Source organism: Cavia porcellus, unplaced genomic scaffold, assembly GCF_034190915.1.
Source record: "Cavia porcellus strain 051 isolate PalLab524CR breed Dunkin Hartley unplaced genomic scaffold, mCavPor4.1 scaffold_3, whole genome shotgun sequence".
Lineage (NCBI taxonomy): Eukaryota > Metazoa > Chordata > Mammalia > Rodentia > Caviidae > Cavia > Cavia porcellus.
This window is the reverse complement of record NW_026947486.1, coordinates 90,306,451-90,320,037: the sequence shown is the minus strand read 5'-3', so window position 1 is coordinate 90,320,037 and position 13,587 is coordinate 90,306,451. Positions and strand designations below refer to the sequence as shown.

The 13,587-nt window shown below is 32.1% G+C and overlaps 1 pseudogene; it reads right to left on the bottom strand.

Moving 5' to 3' along the window:
* Positions 1 to 414: 414 nt before the first annotated feature.
* Positions 415 to 13,587, bottom strand: part of LOC100728116 (small ribosomal subunit protein uS5-like) — a 59,589-nt pseudogene continuing 46,416 nt past the window's right edge.

The following is a 13,587-nucleotide window of genomic DNA, read 5'->3' as shown; positions in this document are numbered from 1 at the left end:
TTCATCTTGATATTTTCCTGGTTTTCTTTGCATGAACCAGTTGTGGAGTCCCAGGTACTTCCTGTTTTGGCTACCCTACTGCAGTGTAGTGGAATGGGCTATGGACCTGAGTTTTTACTAATGTATGTTCCCAGGGAGGTGTTTGGGCACATGACTGGTTCTCCAGGAACACACAGGTTCACTGAGGTGTGGTTGGCTGGTTCTCCCATCCAACACTGATGAAAGGTCCCCAATGGTGAATATTAGACTCACAGGGACAGGTTTGTCTGCTTCTTCAGGACTGTACTTTCTACCTATGAGAGAGTCCTGTTGACAGTCAGTGTGCATGCAGGGGTAGAGCTAGCTCCTTTTTCTTCCTTCCCATGCTGATTACTTGCAGGAAGGTGCTGATGGCTGCCTATGTGTACATGGGTTTCAGGCTGGCTGCTTCTTCTCCTGGGCCATGCTGGTTACCCATTGGAGGGTCCTGATGGCAGTCACTGTGGGCACAGAGGAGGATCTGGCTGCTTGTTTTCCTGACCTGCACTGGCTGCCTGTTGGAGAGTTCTGATGGCATCCTGTGTGAATGAGCTTAGTTGTTTCTTTTCCTACCCCACACTGGCTACCTGCAGGAGGGTAATGATGGCAGCCCACATATGTATGGGGTTCTTTTCCCTTCTGCAATGCGTATTTTACCCATCTGAGTGTGATAAACAGCAAAGATACTATAAGAAGGGCAAGTATTGGGTACCAGTCAGAAGCTCTTCACAGAGAGAAATCTGGAACCTTCTTCACTGAGCATATATGTATACTTATTTTGGATTTTTATCAAGAAAAGATGTTGGATTTTGTTAAATGCATTTTTAGCATCTGTTGAGATGGTAATGTGATTTTCATCTTTACTGCTATTTATGTAATGAATTATACATCTGCATTTCTATATTTAACCATCCGTGCATCCTTAGGTTATGATTTTTTATGATTTGTGCAAGTATCTTTTTAAGGATTTTTGCATCTGTGCATTAGAGAAATTGAACTATAGATCTCTTTTTCAGGGGTTTCATTGTTAGATCTTGAGCTCAGGGAAATGTCAGGTGCTAAGAATCATTTTCAAAGTGTGTCTTTGCTCTCAATTTCATTGATTATTCCTGAAGTTGTACACTTGTACTGTAAATCAATCAGGTCTCCAGATTGTTTAATTTGTAGGGGTCTTTATTGCTTCAATTTCATTCCCTGTTATTGTATTGCTCAATAGTTTTAAGTATTCTATGCTTAGTTTTGGCAAGTCACATATATGTAAGAATCTCCCCCCCTTTTTTTTCTAAGATATCCTGTTGTTTGGCATATGTATTTATGAAGAAGTTCCTAATGACTCTCTAGATTTCAGTAATGTGTGTTGTGATTTCAGTTTTTTCATTTATAATTCCATATGTAATATGTAATGTGTGATTGCCTGCTATGACTTGAAATTTACTTTGTCTCAAAATATGATACACTATTCCTGCTTGTCTTGGGGTTCTTGCTGCATGGTATATTGATTCCCCCCTTTGATTTGCCGTCTATCAATTTCTTCTTGTGTTAAATTTGTTTCTTTTGTACAATGTATCATTGATTTTATTTCTAGATCAACTTTGCTAATCTGTGTCTTTAGTTTGATGGGTTGAGTTCATTTACATTTTATAGTCATAATTGACAGCCATGGATATTCCTGTCATTGGAATAATTTCCTGTTCCTGTTTGCTTTCCTTCCCTGATTAAAATTGTTACCTTGACCTAATAAACTTATTTTATCGCTCCTTTTGGCATTTTAGCTTCATTGTGTGCTTTTAGGATATCCTTGAAAACTTTTTGAAGTGTTTGTTTTTTAGTCAATGAATTTATTTACGATTTCTATATCATGAAAGTATCTTATTATCATGCTTTAAAATATTTTTTCAGGATACAACAGTTTGCATTAGGAAGGTTTTTTTTTTTTTTTTTTTTTTTTTTTTTTTTAGTTTAAGAGCTTGAAACACTTCATATCATGCTGTGTTTGATTCTAAGTTTTGTTGCATGAAATCTGTTGTAATTGTGGTGATTTTTCCTTTGTAGCAGATAATTTGCTTTTCCCTAGAAGCCTTTAAATTTCATTTCTTGAATTTGATGTCTGGTATTTTAATGGTTGTATGACATGGAGTGCTTTTTTCTCAGAGTATGGCTGTTCAGATTTTATATACTTCACTTATCTGTGCATTAAATTATTTTTCCACATCCATAAAGTTTTCCACTATAACTCATGGAAAAAATGGTTTTCATATCCATTGTACTGTCTTTCGAATTTTTGCTATTTTAAATTACTCTAATATTAGTTCTTTTTGAGTCACTGAGAAGTTAGTGGTTCCATTTTTCGTGTTTCCTTGTTGACTAAAATTGTGTCTTATTAATTGATCATTGAGTGCAGTCCTGTCCTCTAGATCTGACACTCTGTCTTCACATTGATTATTTTCTTTACTCATAATTTGAATCACATTTTTAATCTCTTGGATTTCTATTTGGACATTTCTTATGGACTCCCATTCTTTTCTTTGCTGTGTATTCTTCTTCTTTAGCTCTCCTGGCTGTTTATTGGTAGCATCTCTACACTCATTCATTTTTCTCATTATAGTTATTACATGCTTCCTTAAATTCAAAAATATATATTTTTTTCCTTCACTGATAACATTTCAGACTTATGTGCTCTATCACTTATGAGATTTTTTTTTCTTTCAATGCCTCCTGAACAAGTTTTGAAGTTGGAAATTTTTAGAGGCATTTTATTGCTATTTTTGAATTTTTTTTTTGTATATTTTCTTTTTGGTTGGAATTGGAGTATTGTTTGACACAGTACCCCATTTTATAGAAGCCACAGTAGTGTTTATGGCTCTCCTCCCCAGGCAATCCAGGTACTGTCATGGAGAGGAAGCCTCTGCCAGCCAAATACTGTTAACATTTGCTATACTATTAATTCTTCAAAATCAATGTCACTAAATATCATCTGCATATTGACAAACCTTAGGAATCACTCATGACACTTAACCAAGAGAACTATTATTTTAGTGAAGATAACTGCATCACACATATTAATCTGCAATAATTCAGACAACTAAATTCTTCCGAATGTGGGCAACAATACCAGAGCAGAAACCTATCTCTAGACTACAGACACTCTTCTTCAGGACCACTCCTTCTGATGGTTACTTCCATGGAACCTGTTTTCTACAACAGAGCCTGGACCGCAAAGTATGCCCAAGAAGATCCCTATTTAGTCCTCTCCCTTTCCCAGTCTGTCTCTCAAAACTGTCTCTCAGCTGATCTATAGGGCTGAGTGTTCAGTCCTGAAGCAAAACTTTCCTCCTGAGTGTTGGTCTCTTTGATCATGTCTGTCTTGGTTGACATCTTTATTGCTTTATGCCCTGGAAAACCTAGGGGCTGGAAGTGAGGTGCATATTACCCCAGTCCTCCTGGTCAGTGCAGTTCAGGGAAGGTGTTGAGGTCAGCTTGATGTGGGGTAAATGTTTCCAGGTTTCTCCTGGATTTAGCATAGGGTCTTCACTGTCATCAGTTTTGGATGGGGCTGGGGCATGGGCTACCAATTTGTAAATATTTAAGAGACTTTTTAAAAATTTTATCGGTACCAGGGATTGAACTCACTATCATGCACTTGCAAGGCAGGCTCTTATGATGCTGAGCTAAATCCCCAGCCCCAATGTAAGTATTTAATCCATTTGAAATGTGTACAAATGTACAGAACAATGTGATAAACATAATAACCCCATTGACGAAACTCTACAACTTAACCATTTTGTTAATATTTTTAGTATTTTGCTCTATTTTTTTCTTTTTCTTTCCTGGGGACTTCCAAGGAAATTGCTGTCATTTCATCATCTTTGTATAATTTATTATGTATTTTTAAAAATGGAATTTTTATTTATAAATGTTATGTCCAAAATAACATAACAAACAAACACAAATTTTTCTTGGTTTAACTGATACTACGGCACTCTCAAATTTTTTCAATACACTGGAGTCATTGTGCACTTGACTTGTTGAATTAAGACTCATATTGATACCATAAAATGTGTTCAATTATTTCTCTTATGACTTAATCTAGAACAGCCCCTGTTTGAATTTTGTTTTTCCATAAAAGGGTATCTGAAGTAATACTGAACCTGTAAAATGTTCAAAATTCTAAGTTTTCTTTTACTTCTTTTCATGTTCTTGAACTTCTTTATCCCTCTCAATTCCATAAATTTCTTGTTTTTTTTTTTTTCTTTTTTTCTTTGGTACCAGAGATTGAACTCATAAACTCACACTTGCCAGGCAAGCACTGAGCTAAATCTCCAGCCTGGTTCCATAAATTTCTTATGAACTCTAATGGTCTGATTAGGTTCATATAGTTGCCATCATCCTTGTCTTTCTGACAATATTGTGTATTTTATAGCTAAATAAGTATATTTTTTCTTAAAATATGTGGTTCTTGCTTCCATCTAATGAGAAAATATATTTTTAGAACACTTATTAGTTCACAGAATTTATTATTTCCACCATTCCAGTTGAAAAAAGAGTTGGTAAATAACCAATTCATATTCAATGGTTAGATTCGTTGTTGACCTTGAGGGAAAATTTGATTCAGTCCTTGTCCACTTTGATTTGTGAGTAGAAATGTGGAGAAAACTGAATTTGTGAACAGAGGTAATACTCTGTGTGTGTGTGTGTGTGTGTGTGTGTGTGTGTGTGTGTGTGTGCTTTATTCTGATCATAACACTTACCTATATCTATTGTAACTTTTATTTTAAGTAGAAAAAAACAATCAAAAACAAATATACAGTATTTCAAAAAATTAATAAGAAATTGAAAATAGTTGATATTATATATTATTATCTTCAAATAATTGCTCAGGTAAGATATATGCATGCATAACTGACCAAACAATATATTCACAAATCACTCTATTCAGTGTACTGAGAGAACTCAATATTATAATTATTTTAGCTCTCATTTAGCAAGATAGATATAACAGTACATTTTAACTACAATAGTCCTTGTATAACAATTCCACAATAATTTTATTTTTCTCTGTAGTATGTCAAAAGTAAAATTATCATTTTACCAAAATTATTGTAACATTATAACCATAATGACAATTATAAATCCATATGTGTTTTTGTGTCTATTTCTAGGTGTGCATATGTGTACATATGTATGCCTAAAGTTAGATATTAACCATTATAGAATAAAAGATATGTCTGCAGAATAAGATTTTCATGCTTAAAATTGTAGAGACAGTGTAACAGAGTTACAGTAAGAAGCACAAAAATAAGAGTTATTATAGAGTGAGAATAGGGTTACAGATAGAGTTAAATTTATATACAGTAAGACTAAAAGAGTGATTAAGTTTTCAGAGTTAAAATTATTTTAGCCCAATAATAATGTATACTATTACAGTTAAGCTTGAATGTTACCTCAATTGATTATAGAATCCCCTAGTAGATGAGTAAACAGTTTTCTGGATGTGAGGGAATATCTGGTCCCTGGCTTCTTCCTTTCTTGCACTATTTCCCTGCTCTATTTCCTGGTCACCTTCAGGTGTTCACCATGGGAGGAACATCAAGTTTGTTAAATTCCTCCATTATGAAGTTTCTGTCTTGGAACTAGCCCTCTTTTGACTAAATCTTGTGAACCCATAGCCAAAAATATTTCTTCCTTGAAGTTGTGAATAGCAGGTATCTTGTCTAGCAATGAGAAAACAGACTGATACATATGGTAATAGAAGAACAGCTCTATCAATAATTATAAAAAGTGAACTAGAGATACAGTACTACTGTCACATAATTATAGCTACTGAACTTTATTTATACCAATAGAAATATACCTATGTACAATATGATTGCAGAATTACAAAAATACTATCAAAGTTGTAGTGTTTAATATACAATAGTATATTAGTATACTAATATATATATATATATATATATATATATATTAGTATACTTTATAATATATAATAGCATTGCAGCCATAAGTCATGTTTTAATTATAGTGTTGGGCTTATAGTTGTAGTGCTACAAAAGTAGAGCCAATAATTTTACATTTGTATTTGTCATTTTAAACTTTAATTATATTAATAATTACAATTTTAATTCTATGTTTCATATATAGCACTAGGATAGTTCTTAAGTTACAGAATAGTGCTGTATTTATATTTTTTAGTTCTATAGATATCATTTCAATGTTAGCTTTGTGTTTGCAGTGTATTGTACTTTCAACACAGTGCTAGGGTTGTTACACAGTTACAGTTGTCCCTTATGGTGGTAGTGATATGGTTATTTTATTAAGGTGATAGGTTGAATGCTGACATAATATAAGCATTAAAGTTATCATAAACAATATAAAATTTTAGTTAAAGTCATAGTGTCATAATTATCCTGCTATCAGTATAGTATTATGTTCTGTGTAAAATTGAAGTCAGTGTTAAAATATTTATAATATGTTTATGCAGTTTTAGTTGTAGCTGTAAAGTGAATTTTACAGTTACACTTTCATAGTTATTGTTAAGTTTACAGTGTTTGTTAAGGAATCATAGTTACTGTTAACAATTTATAGTTATTACAGTTATAGCTATATGGTTAGACAGTTATAGTTATAGTCTTATGGTAGTAATGTAGTTCTAATGCTATAGCTATAAGGTTACGGATAGTTACAGTAGTATTAATAAATGTATAGTATTAGCATCTTTTATGGATGTAGTATCATTACAATGGTACAGTTTTATTATTACTGTTATAATTGCAATTTTATGCTTGTAATTTGATGTTTGTATAGTGATAATAGTTTTCTTATAGTTACAGTATTATGGTTAATAGTTATATTGTGATATTTATGCTGCCAGTGTTATATAGTTTAACATTATACTCATGCTTTAATTATAAAATTTAAATAATGTATACAATTATTTTTATTTATATGATTTAGCTGTAATTATAATGGCATAATTAAAATGATATAGTTATATTTTATGGTTATGCTTATGCTTATATGGAAAAATACTGGAAATTGATTGAATTGACCATACTTTTTAATAGTTGCTATTGATTTACTAATATTATTATAATTATACTACTGTTATGCTTTATTATTATATTATGATATTATGGTTATGGTATTACACAAATATATCAGTTATAGTGTTATAAAAGACACAGGCACTGTTCTATAGTTATATAAAGAACACTAAATCATAGTTATAGTACTTTTTATATGTGTAATATATTCACCCCTAGTTTATATGCTGTAAGTATAAATATGTATACTTTATAATTTACATTGTCTTAATTTTCATTATTACATGATAATATATAAGAATTTGATAATATATAAGAATATTTCGATAATATGTAAGAATATTTATAACTTATATGTACCTATTGATTATATAATTATATGAATATAATTACAAAATTAATTTTTATTTAAATGAGTGCTGTTATTTTGCTATGTCTTATTATCATGATAAAAGAGCATTTCAGTTTTATAGTTATTTTTATATTTTTGGAATAAAAATTGCAATATTAGTGTTAGAACAGGGCTACTGCTATAGTTATAGGAATATAGCTGTTGTGAGTTATAAAGTTATAGTTTTATTAATATCTGTAAAATTAAATTTATTACACTCTACTGTAATTTTAGAACTATAAATAAATAACTATAATTGTATATCTTAAGATTAAAAACTTTAGTAGTGTCCAAGCCACATTTAATTGTTGTTACAATAATAGAAGTGTTCTATTAATACTATAGTCATAGTGTTACATTTATAGAGGTATAGGCATCATTTTAATTAATGGTAATTGTTGAGTAACAGTTAAATGGATACATCATAATTATAAGATACAGTTACAGATATGGTATTAGTCAATAGCTACATTCAGTGTTATATAGTTTTCTATTCATGATATTTTACTGTCATTCATACTGTACTATAGTTAGAGTATAGAGTAGAAACAAAGTGTTATGTATTTATAATTATGTGCTTATAGGTATATGATCAGTATTATGATTATAATATCATATTTCACATTGTAGTTTACAATTCTACTTATGGTATAATTATTTTTATACAGTGATAGTTATTTTACCAAGTTATTGCAGGACTATATTATTTTATTATCATAGCACTTTGGATGTAAGTTATACTATGAATATAGAAGTTATATTTATGCTACTGTAATAATTGTAAGGATATAATAATTATTATAATTTTAATATTGCACTTATAGATAAACTATTAAACATTTATATTATGGTTACAATTTCATAGTTCAGCTATAATTGTGGTTATATAATAATATATGTTTATGTTATAGTCACATGACTAATAACATGATATTGAAATTATAAAGTTATATATGTAGTCTTATGGATAGAATTGAAATGTTAGCATTTAACATTGGACTTATTGGCCATAATTCTATTTGCAGCATTAGAATTGTATTTATAGTGATAAAATAACAGTTAAAGTTTTATAGTTGTGGTATTAGCATTATGGTTCCAGTGCTACAGTTGGGATTAGCATATATTACACTATGGGGCTGGAGATTTAGCTCAGCGGCATAAGAACCTGCCTTGCAAGCAGGTGGTTGTGAGTTCGATCACTGGTTCCGATAAAAAAACAAAAAATGCATATTACACTGCTGCTGATGTAGTTATTACTAATGTTACAATTTATTATATTATAATAGCAAACTCTAAAATTACAGTATTATAACACTACTTTATTTAGAGTTATTTCTATGGTTACAGTGATAGAGTGATTATATTAGAATAAATTTACTATTCTGGTGATTGTGCTTAATTTACAAGTTTATTATTATACTATCACTAATGAAAGTACTTATCATATACTTATATGTCTAGTCACAGTGTACCTCTGGGTACTGAATTTGCAGCACAATAATAAGTTTAATTATATAGTCACAGTATACTTGCTTTCACATCATAAGTTTGTTTTTGTGGTGCAATACATGTATAGCTAGTGTTATGTTTCTAAGTATATGATGCTTATGCAATTTTGTCATAGTACCATGTGGGACATTTGGTTAGAAAAATAATAGTGTGATTTTTTTTCTGAGTCATATTTTATTTATGGAGTAGAGCATGATATTTTAATACATACATGCAATGGAAAATATGCAGATCTGGGTAAATGGTATCCATATCAACTGAAACTTTTTTATGTATTTCTATTAAGAATATTCAGAATATTTTCTGTTACCTATATGAAATATACAAGTAGTTTTTGTCAGCTATAGGTACCTTGCTTTGCTGCAGAATATTAGAAATTATTCCTCCTCTCTTAGTACACAGAATACCCATCAGCCATCTTCACTAAGTACCTTCTGCACATACTTCCCAGGGACTTTTAACCTCTTCTGCTAAATACTTTGAGAAGTCTTCCAAATATTTGTGAAAAAATGAGGTATTATGCCTCCCAATTATTTTTTCAGTTATAATATTGATGTTTCACTGCATTAATGTTGGCACAAATAACAAAATTTAGTATTTTTAATGTTGATTTAGATATATCTGTATCTATATCTATATTTATATCTATATAATCTGTATCCATTCAGACATGGATGAATGACTGGTTCATTCCATATCTTGGATATTATAGATAGTGCTAAATAAAGCTTTTTGTTATTTCTTTGTTTTTTGCTTTTGAGACAGGTTTTCACTATGTTGCCCATGCTGGCCTTGAACTCCTTGTGTAGTTCAGGCTGGCCTCAAACTCATGGTGATCCTCTTGCTTCCTGCCTCAGCTTTCAAAGTGCTGGAACTACAGGCTTGCATCACCATGGCTGCTTAAAATAAATATACTAAGAGAAATGGATGGACCATGTTTATCTATTTCTACTTATGATTGAACTCAATATCTTGTATTTGCTAAGCAAGTGTTCTATCACTGAGCAATGCTTCTACTTTCACAGTCAATGTGATTGATTTTATATTGTGTTATTTTACCTTCTTATTTCTTATTTTATTTTATTTTATTTTATTTTATTTTATTTTATTTCCTATTCTTTGAGTCAGGCCTTAGTAAGTTGCCTATGGTGGGCCCCAAAATGCAATTTTCCTTAGTCTCCAAGTAACTAGCAATACAAGTATGAACCATCATACCCTCATTTTTGATTTTTATAGGAACTGTTTTTTTTTTTTTTTTTTTTTTTTTTTTTTTTTTTTGTCTTTTTCCTTTTTATCGGTACCAGGGATCGAACTCAGGACTGCCTGCTTGCAAGGCAGGCGCTTATGCCGCTAAGCTAAATCCCCAGCCCCAGGAACTGTTTTTAATAATGATTTGTACTGATTTACATTCTAACAAAAAGTATAAGAGAGTTGCACTTTCTTTACAGTTTAACCAGAATATATTACTGATTTTTTTTTTGATAATAGATATTTCAAATAGAGTAAGCCAATAAAATTTTGTTATTTTGATTTGAAATTTGCTGATGGTGATAATTATTACTTTTTAAAATATGAGTTGGGTCTTTGTAGATCTGTTGTTGTTTGTGTCTTTTTTACAGGTTTAGTTTTCTTAATTTTTTTTTGTATAAAAATAGTACATTGTAGTTACTGCTGGACACTCTGCTGTAGGTTTTTACAAGATGATCAATAAATTTCTGGTAGAGAGATTTAGTGAACAGTCTCATTGTTTGGACACGGGTCAGGTAGCTGTAGGTCTTGGAGATACCATCAAAGGTAACCAAGGCAAAGTTATCCAGAGTAGCAGGTCAGGCCCTGGTGGAGGTGTAGTAGTCATCTGTACCAGCCAGAAACAGCAGCTTCTTGGGCACAAGGGCTGAGATAATGCCAGCGCCTCTTGGAGAAGGAATCAAATGCAACAACATAGAGCCACAGAAGCCTATCACCTTGCAAGGAACAGCATAGGGACTGCAGATCTTATTCCCGTGGGACCTCTCCACACAAGGACTGTGAAGAGCTGAGTCAGGATGATGGCCCTCAAATGACAGTGGCTATCTCCATGAAACATTTCACACCCAGACCCACATGACCCTTGCAGTTCCTATAGTGATAAATACCTTCAACCTGGACCCCTCACTTGCATGAGCTTGATTCTCCATGGGCTTGATTATCAGAACTTCATCCTTGCAAGACGTTACCAGGAAAAACTCAATAATCTCAGATTCCTTGATGGGCAAGAAGAAGAAATTAATGTCCTCCTAAGATTTGATCTTCATGTCCTTGACCAGCTGGCCCAGCTCTACTCTTTGTCCCAGGCCTTACCATCGAGAACACTCAGCCTCAGCCACGGCCTTCCCATGCTAGTGCCGGCAACCAAGATCTAAAAGGCCAGAACTGGAACTTTCACCATAACCTCTGCATTCTCCCAGACTAAAGCTTGCCAGTCACAGATATACCAGAGTCATCCACCATTTGGTGATTTCCTTAGGAAGGACTTCGATATTTGTGTATCTTCTTTTGAGAGATGTATATTTAAATCTTTTGCCCATTTTAGAATAATATATTTTTCTGTTGAGTTGAATTTCTTATGTATCCTCAAAATTAATTCCTAGTTAGATGAAGAGCTTACAGATATTTTCCCATTCTGTTTAAGTCGCATTTTCACTGTATTTATCATTTAGTTTACTATAAAGAAACATTTATTTTCACATAATCTATTTTATCAATTTTTGCCTATAGTGACTCTGATTTTCTATCCAAATTAAAAATTATTCACCAAAATTAATGTCATATGTTATTTCCTGCATATTTTTCATGTGGCTTCACAAGTTGGGGTCTTTCATTTATGTATTTGATAATTTTTGAGTAAATTCTTATATATCGTGAGCAACAGTGTCTAATTCTTATCTTTTGTTTGTGTGGTTGTTTGTTTTTCAACACAGGATGTCACTATGCAGTTCAGGCTGACCTTGAATTCACCACTTATCTGAGATTGGCCTTGAATTTAAGTGATTCTCCTGCCTCAGGTTCCAGAGTGGTAGGATTACAGGTGCGTGCTACCATCCCCTAATTATTTTCTGAGTGGCATAGACACTCAGTATTCCAAGCAGCATTTAGTGAAGAGGTTGCCTTTCTCAAATGTGTGTGAAATTGCCACATTGTGTGTGACATTCCTGAAATGATATCAACTGAAGTAAAGAAACAACTCAGGAAGCTATAAAAGAACTCATATCAGAAATAGTCTCCAGGTAAAGGAATAAATGATAAATGCAATAAAAGAAATGATAAAGACACCTAAGGAAGACAAAGTTAAAAAGTAGAGGAACAATGCAAAAAGATGGAATCCTTGAATGAACATTATAAGAAACAAACAGAATGCATGAAGCAGATTCAAAGAGATATAGAGGAAATCAAAAATTCCATTGAAAGTTGGCAAAACTGCCTCAACAACAGCAAAGACAGAATTTCAGACTCTGAAGACAAGATTTCAGCTAGTGAGCAGGAAAAGAAATTTCTTTTAAAAATAACAAGGAATCAGGAAATAATTGAACATTTGCAAGATTATGAAGATGTAAAGCAACATAAGTTAGATAGGAACAAAATGAAAAAGAAGGGGGCAACACAAATGAAATCAAGGAGATATTTACAGAAGTAATAGCTGAAAATTTCCCAAACATGAGAATGAAAACTGATATTAGGATTAGTGATGCATATAGAATTCCAAATAGCCATAACCAAATAAAACTACACCAGACATATAATATTCACCATCCCAGAAATCCAACATAAGAACAGACTGTTAAAAGCTGTTAGAGACAAAACACAGATCACCTATAAAAGAAAACCTATTAGAATCACAGCAGACTTCTCAACACAAAAAATGAAGTCAAGAAGAACATGGAGTGAAGTATTGCAGATCCTAAAGGAAAACGACTTCCAACCTAGACTGATGTACCCTGAATATCTGTCCTTCAAAATGGATGGAGAAATAAGATACTCCCATGACTAAGAACAGCTGAATAACTTCATGATCACCAAACCAACCCTCTAAAGAATATTGAAAGTCATTCTAGATACACTTAGGAAAAAAACACTAAGCAAGGCAAACAATTAAACAGAGTGAAAAGGAACAGATACAACAGCAGAAAGATAATATGTCAAAGAAAACAGTATATAATGCTCACAACAATTAATGTAAATGGCCTCAATTTGCAAATTAAAAGAAATAGACTGGCAAAATGGATCAAGAAAGAACATCCAACTGTATACTATCTACAAGAAATCCATATAACCCCAAAGAAATTCTTAGACTGAAATTCAAAGGATGAAAAACATGTAATAGGTACACCCCTCCAAAAAAAAAGCAGGGATAGCTATTGTTTGCAGACAATGTGAACTTCAAACCAAGAATGATCTGATAAAAAAGTTCACTAAATACAAGTTAGGGGAAAATTTCAAGAGGAATTGATAACAATCTTAAATATATATGCACCAAATTCCAGAGCACCAAGCTATACAAAGCAAGTATTAACAGAAATGAAAAAATTAAAGAAGCTAAAATGTAATTATAACAGGAAACCATAACACACCATTGACACAAAGGGACAGATC